The sequence below is a fragment of the Nematolebias whitei genome, chromosome 5 (genome assembly GCF_014905685.2).
Source record: "Nematolebias whitei isolate Nwh7 chromosome 5, NemWhi1, whole genome shotgun sequence".
Lineage (NCBI taxonomy): Eukaryota > Metazoa > Chordata > Actinopteri > Cyprinodontiformes > Rivulidae > Nematolebias > Nematolebias whitei.
The window spans coordinates 21,642,468-21,653,517 of record NC_056502.1 but is presented as its reverse complement, the minus strand read 5'-3'; positions in this window follow the sequence as shown (position 1 = coordinate 21,653,517).

Sequence of the window (11,050 nt, the reverse complement as noted above, 5' to 3'; positions counted from 1 at the left end):
GAATCCAGCAGACAAGTTGAATCTTGGCTTCGTTGCAGTCTCCCATCCTGAGCAAGCACAGTGGCAACAGTGGAAAGGAAAAACTCCCTTTTTAAAATGAAGAAACCTCCAGCAGAACCAGGCTCAGGACAAGTGGCCATCTGCTTTGACCGTCTGGTTTGAAAGGACAGGAAGGAGAGACAGACGAACACAGAATGGTAGATCCAGATATAGGTCCAGGTGTACCTGAAAGAGATGTGAAAACGACCTAAGGGTGCATTCACACCTGATAGTCTGGTAGACTCTGTTCGGTTCGGGACCAATATTCATGAGCTTTTGTTTACATTTGAGCTGGTGCGTTTGCATTCACACTGCACTGTGCAGTCGAGCCAACCTGTTGAACCAACCTATTCCCCCGCTCGCCTGTGGGGGCGCTGCACCAAGAACTACTGAAAGAAACGACACAAAAACCTCGGAAGACTCGTCTTCTTCTTCTGGAAATAAAAATAAAAACGAAGTGGCATCAAGTTTTAGCAGTTTTAGGAGTTATATTTTGTCATTTTTCAAAAATGGACAGCATGAGCAGAAGATGAGACAGAAGATCATGGAGAATATTGTTTTTCACACAAGGCAGCTGACGGCTCCATATAAGGTCAGAGAAATGCGTGTTTGTTTGCCCTGTGCTGTACTCCACGTCTTGCTTGTGGAGCGGGGCCCGGTCTGTTTGCATTCACACTGTACTTGAACCGCGCTGGAGTTCTCTTCTACTGGACCGAGACCTAGGTTTTAGCCTGGGCCAGAGTTCGCTTTTTTGTTCCATGACAGAGTTCGATGGCGCGTTCACACCTTCCTAAACGAACCGGACTTTCTAGGAAAACGGGCTAGAGTTCGATTAAAGCGGACTAAACAGGGCTGGTGTGAATGCACCAAGCCTATAGCAGCATAACTAAGGGACAGCTCAGGAAACCCAAGCCGACCCTAACTATAGGATTTAGCAAAAAGGAAAGTCTTCAGCCTAGTGTTAAAACTGGATAATGTGTCAGCTTCACAGACAGAAATTGGAAGTTGGTTCCACAAGAGAGGAGCCTGATAATTGAAGGATCTGCCTCCCATTCTGTTTTTTGTAAATTCTAGGAACCACAAGTAAACCTGCACCCTGAGAGCGAAGTGCTCTGTTAGGAAAATATGGAACAATATGATCTTGAATATAAGATGGAGCTAGGTTGTTGAGAGCTTTGTAGGTTAGAAGTAAGATTTTGAATTCTATTCTGGATTTGACAGGGAGCCACTGGAGAGAAACTAAAACTGGAGATCCAAAAAAGTTCAATCTGGTCTCTCCGGATTCTACACTCATCTCCAGGCCAGCGGTCACTCTTTCAGGGATGAAGATGTTCACATCCTGGACAGAGAGGAACGATGGTTTGAGAGAGGAGTAAAGGAGGCCATCTTTGTGAAAAGAAATCGTCCATCATTAAACAGGGGTGGAGGCCTCTGGGTTCAACTGTCCCCCTCTTACAATGCTGTTATTGCTAGTATCACTCAACCCCCTGTGAATAGTAAACAGCCATCAGTGTGCTAATGATCCACTGTAAGGCTGATGGTCCTTCTTGACCATGTGAGCAGCTGGTTTTGGTTGTCAGCAGCAAACTGGTTGATCCACTCTGAGAAGGTGCTATTTATAAGACTGAGCTGAATACAGCACCTCAGACTGAAGAAGTCTTTCGGATGAAAGACGAAACGTATCTACATTCTTTTGCTTTTTTTTTTTTATTTTTTTTTTTTATGTCCAGAGGACCAGATTGAACGTTTTTGGATTTTTCTACCTGGATTACTGAGCATGCATCAGGATAAAACTGGAGAGGTATGATCTCACCCACTAACTCCAGTTAAGACTCTGGCAGCAGCGTTTTGGATTAACTGAATACTTTTTAAAGAAGTATTTGGACACCCAGATAATAAACCATTACAATAGTCCAGTCTAGACGCCACAAATGCATGAACCAGTTTTTCTGCATCATTTTTAGATACGGTGTTTCTAATTTTAGCGATATTACGCAGGTGGAAGAAAGCAGTTCTAGTAACGTTTTTAATGTGGGGGATAAAAGACATGTCCTGATCAAAAATAACACCAAGATTTTTAACATTACAGCTGGAGGACTATATATATGTGTGTGTGTGTGTGTGTGTGTGTGTGTGTGTGTGTGTGTATGGGAAGTGGTTGCGCAAAGGCTACACCCTATGCCCTTGAGCAAGGCCCTTAATCCCACCATCATCTTTTCCAGGTGCCCTAGACTTCAGTTCTCTGCACCACACAGTGGAGCTGTGGTAGCATCAGGAAGGGCACCTTGCTTAAAAACAGTTGCCAAGCTTTGTTCAAGTTAGTTTGCTGTGATGACCCCTGAGGAAGGGAGCAGCCGAAATAAATAAATAAATGAACATATGTTTCAGACTTAAGATCACATGGGTAAAACATTTCAAAGACGCCTAATGTTGTTTTTTGAAAATTGGTTGCAACTTGGCAAAATGTTGGACTGCCACTTTTGCATTTTTATCTGGACAATCTAAACCCATCATGTTGAAAACTGACATAAACTCACTTCTAACCCAAGCATAACAGCCACATCAACAATAGCAACAGATTACATGCTCATGTTTGTGCTACAGACGCTAGCCTCTCAACTACCGTAAAACCTTCATTTAATAAGTGCTATGTGTTTGTCATTATTGTATGTTTCCATACAGTGGCAAAATTAGTTCTCTGCATTGCACCTGGGATACACCCAGGTGGACCAGTGGGCAGCTATGTAAGCGCCCGGGGAGCAATTAAGGATTGGGTGTCTTACTCAGGGACACCACGACATGTGGGAGTGGCTGGGGATCGAGTCTGGGACTTTCGGGTCCCGAGTCAGCTGCCGTACCTTAATGTAACACTTCAATGAACAGACAAGGTTGCTCTCCTGAAATGGAGTAAAGCAAACCCTCCATATTATCCCCCCCACCCCAAAAAACAAACAAACAAAAAAAAACTAAGACCACTTTATATAATGCTCAACAATACTAAAACAAACACCGTAAATATAAAATCAATTAAAAAAATCTATAACATACATTATAGATTTACAAAACATGGGGAATGGAAGTAGTAATCCGGGGAACATCCTCAGAGCAGGTACTTTGTTCTACAGCATGGAGAACCGGTGATGCACTGACCTTTTACCATCAAGCAAAGACCTGCCTGACACTGTTCATTATTGTTTCAACACTAGCTCAAGTACTTGAGTGGAAAGTAGAAATTGTGGTTCCCCTCATCCAAAAAAGCCCGCTCATTATTATCCATGTGAACAGCTTGTCTGATTCATTAAGCATTTCCCACATTATGTGCTCAAGAGACCCAGAGAAAGCAAAGAAGAAGAAACTGTAGGAGGGAAAGATGCTGATGGTCGGTTGCGGTCTAACCCGAGTGTGCCTGGAGTGAAAAAAAAAGATTGATTAGTGCATTCTTGGGCTGACATGCCCTCACTGCAGCTGAAACCTGTTAACTCAATGTGCACGGACTGGGCTGAACGAAGGCTCAAACTGGTTGTGACTGCCACATGGCAAATATTATGGTTGGCTGCTCAGGCCACAGTTCAAGTAGGGTAGAAGCAATAAAAATAAACAGTCTGCATTGAAAATTAGCTGTCTGTATCGCTTCGTGTTCACGTTTGAGGTATATAAAGACGACGCCTGTGTGTGTGTTTCTGGTTTCATGGATAAAATGATCGGTTGTGTTTTTCCTTAGGTGACAGAAAAACATATAAAAAGCAATGGGTGTCCTAACACTCATTTGCAGGGTTTAAAAAAAAAAAACATGACACTCTCAATATCGGAGCAAAAATAGACAGTAGTGCACCATCTGGATTACTGCAGACAATGAGGCAGCACATAGATAGAACAAATCCTCTATCCTCAACAATATTTTTAAACCTACTGCTGACTGCTAACCCTGAATTCAACCCAACACATTACCACAATGATAGCAACCAGAAAACATACTCTTAAAGCTCTGGCGTTCCTTGAAGGAATGCACATCGCCTGCACCTTTCATGCCATAGTTTTAGACTAGGATTATCCCATGCTGAAAAATGACTGTAGATGTACTGGTCGAACCTTGAAAATAATATTATATGTGATATCAAGCAAAATCTCAGTGTATGAGTAATTAATGACTCTCAGCTTCAACAACGTCAAATTTTAGCCCAATATCTGGACAATAGAGTGAGTTAAACCAATTTTTGCATTGGCTGATGTAAGTAAGCTGCGGTGTTCCATCTTTTTGCTTAGATGGTTGTAGATGTAAATCCAATGAATAATTTCTTTAAAAGTTTCATGAAAACCCATCCAGTCACTCACAAGATAATTTTCTCACAAACTTTGTTGAATGTACAAAAACCTTAAAACAATACCACATGGCGTATGTGATTTGAATGACACTCATCTGCAATCGTTTAAAAGTTTAACACAAGAGAAAATGTCTCAGTTATAGCCATTTTTGTGTTTTCTATGATCGCTTGGTGGTGACCATATCGTATTGGGTTTGGCTTCAAAAGGTAATGAGTTTTAAACAGACATCCAATAATTATTCTCTGAACATTTCATTAAAACATATCCAATAAATCAAGAGTTTGCTAACAGAGTTTCCAAAAAAGTTCAATCTGGTCCTCTGGACATTCAAAAAACAAAAAACAAAACGTTTCTATATTTTTTTGCTTTGTTTTGTTTTTTGTTTTTTGAATGTCCAGAGGACCAGATTGAACTTTTTTGGATTTTTCTACCTGGATTATTGAGCATGCATCAGGATACTAACAGAGTTTGTTTCTAAATTGTTAATGGAAAAATACTTGTGGATTTGTTTTAGTCCTAACTGAGGACATCTGAATGTGACTATAGCACAAAGAGTTATGGGTGGTGTGTTGTGACCAGTGGCTTTAATTTTCCATTTTGTCTCTAATCAGCAAATGAGGAAGAGGGAAATCATCAAGATATCTATAAATTAAAAAAACACAAGTAATAATAATGCTAATAATTTCAATATACCCGTACTAAGTGTGGGATCCCTTCAGGAAGCCCATGTGTCATCAACTCTCGGTGGTGCACTTTTAATTCAGTTCAGTTCAGTTTATTTATATAGCGCCAAAGTTCTCTATCTAAAGAAGCCAGCAGACTCATCGAATCTTCACTTCATCGTAGTCTCTCATCCTGAACATAATACAGTGAAATACATCAAACTAAAAACGACAACACTTGTGACAATAATGCATTCCTCCATTTCCTTTACCTGTTTGTCGGTGCAGGTAACCTGCAGTGCTCATTGTGCAAGAGATGAGGTATATAGTGTATAAAACACAAAGTTTGTTTTCTCAGTCATCCAGGTATATGAGAAAACAAACTTTGTGTTTTTGAAACCATTAGTGAAAAGGCCAGACTTCAGGGGTATCTGAGGCAGGCTTGAAACACAAGAGTCAGGGTGGCTTCTGGGTAATACCAGATGGCTAGGCCTCAGACTGACGAAGCCTCTTGGATGAGGGGCGAAACGTTTCTTTTTAACAAAAAAAAAAAACGAAGTCCAGATGACATGATTCAACCTTTTTTGTTATATAGTGTATAGTTTTAACAACAATAAAAAAAAAAATTATACTTCTGATTTGTTGTGCTAGTGGAGCTTATACTTTCTTTATTTGACATGCAACCTCCAAAAATCTTTGTTTTAAGAGGCAGACGCTTTACCTTTACAACAAAAACTATTGGGTCTCTCCTATCCCCTGATGTGAATGCTCAAAACGTAGTGGTTGGATTGAGAAGTATAGGGCAGGTGCTGAGATGGAATTCAACCTTAATGTCACCAGCCGGAGCTGCATCACAACTGAATCTTCATTAATCCTGGATGGATTATCGCAGCTTTAACAGAACAGCCAAAGATCCGATCAGATCAATTCTTGGTAAAGTCAGAGCTTGGCTCTTACAAGACTGGGGGAAATACAATAAGAAGCGCCGTGATGAGCTGGGAGCCGAGCCTATCTGTCAGCAGCCATTAGTGGTCACATCAAAGTCTCAATAAAAATCACTTTGGCTGAGAGCTGTCATTACGGGGCTCAGAGAGGCTGCAGGTCCAAGTGCCAGATCTCCTTCGACCCTGCTGAGCTCTAAATGGAGACTGATGCTCGTTGCGAAAAGCAAACACCATCCCAATCCATTCCACTGGGCCGAGTTCACACCTGTTCATTCTGCTAATTAGAGAACAATAAGGTGAGACAAGTAGGTGTTCTGAATCCACGTTGTTCCACATGTGTTTTGTCTCTACAATCCATTATCACTTTGTTTTGTTTTTTTTTCTCAGCAGCCTTTCATAATGATTTCTTGCACAAAAGATGAGCAAGTTTAAATGAGCTCTTTTTGTATAACCAAATGGAATAATTTAGGGGAGTCATCTCTCTTGTTTTTTTTTATTTAATTTCTCACTGAATACATGCTCGTGGACGTGTTCCATGTGATGGTTTTGATGAGTTCCTCCTGTCTGTGTTACTCCACCGCAGAAATGGGAATTTCTACTATTCCCAGTCAGTATGTCTAAACGTCTGTGGCTCTCAGAGGTGGGTCTTTGTGGGGGTGTGTGAGAACAGTCATTGTACTCCTGACCATGGGAGAATAAGTAGCTCACTACGAGTGCAGTGAGGCTGTCACAGGAGTCCGTGCTTGACAGGCGTGCGCTTGAAAAGTTGCTGTACTGTGAGTGACTGTCCTCTCCCTCCTGTCTAACCCTTATCTGGTTCCCTCAGAGCCACCGCCACACACACACACTCTCACACAGCTTATTCACCCATCATACAGCAGTGTGCAGCAACAACTGTCTCCCTCGGTCACCTCTGTTCCCTGCCTACTTTGGGAAGATGACGTGAGCTTGACGGCCAGAATCGCCACGTGCCTTACCATCTCTGCAGCAGGCGCACCTCCGCCCGAGGGTTGGCGGGAGTCGACCGAGCGGCGTGTTCGTTCTGCTCAGCACCTTCAGAGGAGATGTGGAGCAGCCGATGTGTTGTTCTGTTTGTTGTTTTGCGTGTCGCTCTTAATTAGCTCCGTGGGCAAACAGTTATAATGTGGCCCCCCCTCAGTGTCACTACAGCTAATCAGGAATGCCGAGGAGCCGGAGATGAAGAGCAGAGTGACGCTGACCTCAAAATGTCAGCTGGTGTTGCACTTCTTATTGTTTAGTCAAACTGTTCCAGGCTGTGGTGTTCATGATTACGCTTTAGGCTATTTGCATGTTTGAATTCTGCTTTTTGTCCATTGTTGTTTTTATACAGAGGAAATTAAAAGGCTGGTAAAGCCTTGAGGCTTATTTTTGAAAGGATGGAAGCTCATTATGAGAAGACAGACTGAACTTTCGCCACCCACGCCATTCATTTGGGCAGCCATGAGGCTCATTATCCTTTTGGAGAGACTTTAGGTCAAAACACCACAGTATGCCCTCTACAATTGCTACAAAAGTCCAGCAGAACTCAAAGGTTAGATGGTACATTACAAACCGTGCGTTTTGGTTTTTAAAATCTCATTTGCCAGTCAGCCAGTGAGCAAGAAGTAGATGATAAAAATGAGATGAAAAGAGGCGACACCTGCCAGTCACTATGAACTTGGGTGATTGATGGTCATAATCTGCAGCTCAACTTTTGCTGTTTTTAAAGCTGTTTCCACAGCAACACCTGACATGGTGATGTCCCGTAGCTACGTAGACAAAAATGTGGTTTGTTGACATTTGTTCTCCATTTAATTTTGGAGAAAAATACAAATACACAAACTGTAAGTTTTCTGATTTATTTTTGTAGATCATTATGTAATAACCTAACTAGCACTTTATTAACACTTTATCTGGGCTGCTGATTATCCATGCTGCTGATTAGCCATGCTGCTGATTAGCCATGCTGCTCATTTATTACCTTAAGTTACTGTATACATACTCATCTGCTCACAACAGACTCATGTTCAGGCTGCTGTTTAATTTAAGGTCAAGGTTTTCTTTATTGCCATTGCCATCACATGTGGTACATGTGGTGGAACGAAACTGTGCACACTGGGTCCCATTGACATCCAACAAAAGTATAAATTGTAAAGAAAAACAGTAATAAGATCATAGATATGAACTAAGAAATATGCTAAACTAAGAATATGCTAAACACTTAATAGTGCAAAACACCATATTATATTACATTATTATTGTTTAGCGTATACCTTAGATCCTTGTATACTATTTTTTTTATACTTTATATTTTTTGCTATTTTTGGGTGTAGCTGGGACCTTGAGCACACAATTTTGTTCCACCTCATGTACCACATGTAAAACAACAAAAACCTTGAACAATCCTTGAAGGAATGTTTATCGCTGCCAACTGAATGCTAGCGTTTTAAGCAAATATTTTGTGTTATCTGTTAGTGCTCAAAGTGTATATTGGGGACGACTCAGCAATTACACCACATTTAAGCTCAGCATCTGTAAAATATACAAGGTTATTGCTATTTTTGTGTTTGCTAAGGCTGATTAGCTGTGGCATCCTTCTTAAAAACAGTTGACTCCAACAAGTAATCTGTAAATGTTACTTTCTGAGAGTTCCCTTTGTGTTGAAGAGGAAGCTGAGCTGCAAAGCTTTTTATTTTCTGGTCCATCTATCTTCACCTAAAGTCATCTACTCTGGGTAGTGACCGAAAGAATGAGATCTCAGATACAAGTGGTCGAAATGGGTTTTCTCTGCAGGGTAGCTGGACTCTCCCTTAGAAAAAGTGTAAGGGTTTTGGTTATCTGGAAGAAACTGGAGTAGAGCATTTGCTCTTCTATGTAGAGAAGAGAAAGTTGGACTGGTTTGGGCATCTGAAACGGATGACACCTGGATGCTTTTCTAGGAAGATGTTGCCACTAGAAGGGAACCCTGTGAAAGATTCAGGACACGCTTGAGAGTTTCATTTACATTCGTTAGGTGGCTCGTTAGATATTTTTCTACCAGACCCACAGAGTTGACTTGAACAATTATCGCAAACGTTTTAAACAAAGCTCTCATACAATCTGTTAGCACCTAAAGTATGTGTTGTGGATTACTCTTGGCTACAACCACATCCAATTTTAGCTCTATATCTTTAAAACTGACAATGTTCTAGTCATTTTTGTGTTGGCTAAGTTTGATTAGCGGAGGTGGCTATCTTGAATATCTTGGTAATCAGTTGTAGTTGTACAGCCAACGATGAAATTCTGAGAGTTTCATTAAAATCCTACCTTCGCGTCTCAGAATATTTTGCTAACAGACAGACAAACACACAAATACACATAAAGACACTGGCGTTTACACTGTCGTCTGCTTCTTATAGCAACAAGTGATAAATAGGCTTCTCCTTAAGTCAAACGTGAAGCGAAAGACCTGACAAAGGCAAATCTGAACAAAAGATATGGCTCGTGGGAAAAAGAATGGTGGAATCTTCTATCGTTTCTTTGTTTGGCAGAATACATTTATTACTCACCTTCACTCACACCACTGTGGGCGTATTGTTGACTTGAAATTCCTTTGGAGCAACAACATAATGAAAGCGAGATCAAGGTGAAAAAAAAACAAATAGTTCTCGTGCTTTAGCTCGTATGGTTGTGCAAAGCCTTCTTTACACAGTCCTGATTGCATCAGTACCTGGTGGACCAGCAAATAAACCTACAAGGGGAACATTAGGAGGCACAAACCTTCAATGCATGCCGCTTCATTGGTTCTCAACCCCCTGGAGCTCTGTTTTATTTAGTTTATGTTAGTAATGTGTGTGAAATGTTCAGATAAGACTGTGATGCATGAACAAGGTAAACTTACTAACATGGCAGTGGATGATTAAAAAAAAAACAACGTAATGGACTGGCTGAAGGAATTTCATTAAACGGTACATATCACTGCATCCCTGCACCTCCTAGTTACCTAGAGAAGACGTTGGACTTTAGATATTGTGATAATGATCTGGAGAAAATCCATACTGGCAAGCTTCTAGCTATGTGTCTTTGATCAAGTCACAGTGATTTGGACTAATTAGCATCCTACATCAACAGCTACTGGCAGATTTCTGGGGTGATGCTACGCAGAAATTGTGAGAGGGAGGTTAGTAATGCAGCGGTACTGAACCGAGAGGACTTCTTTTTTTTAATGAAAAGAAAAGTACAATAATGAAACGTTTTATTAGTACAAAAAACTATTTCCCTAATCTAAAGTGGAAGACATCCATTGGCTTCTTCCAGATTATCTGACAGAATGAATAGTGTGGGATAGAACTGTATAAGAGTTTATCCAATCTTCTACGTTTAACCATCTCCCTTACATTTTTATTCCCACTTATTTTGCTGATGCCTTCCCAGATTTGAGCCCATCATTGTATCAGGTTAAGTCAGTCATTTACCTTTTTCTATAGTTACTTATGGCATGCACAAAGTTAATATTTCACAATCCATTGTGGTTAAAATCAGGGGTTCTCAAACTTTTTGGGTTCAGGGACCCCTTAAAGGGGAGAAAACATTTTAGGGACCCCCCTCATAACCCTTATGGTTATTAAATAATTTCTTCAATTTGTCTCTTTAATGCAATTACATTTTGTGTAACATAAATACTTAAGACCCTTTCTTTAATATAGTTAATCCAATTTTTATACGTTTAAACACGGGGTATTTTTCATTCAAGACACACTTAATTTAAAAAAATAATAATTTCAACTGCCAAAAATTAAATTTGTGCGGAAATTAACAATATCAAAAACCACTTTAAAACTTTACCTATTTACATAATGAATATAATAATTTTTTACAACTTCTTCAAATTATTACATAAAACTCTTTACATAAAACTGAACAGAATTATAACAGAAGTAGTCATACAAAGAAACAGGACTTGATTTGTAAACCAACCGATGCCGGAATGCACATAGCAGGCGGAGCGGGGGTCCTCCCCAGAAAATTCTGAATAAAGTATATGCGATTTTCTGCATTTTGTTAAACATCTATGTAATTGTAATATATATACATATATATATA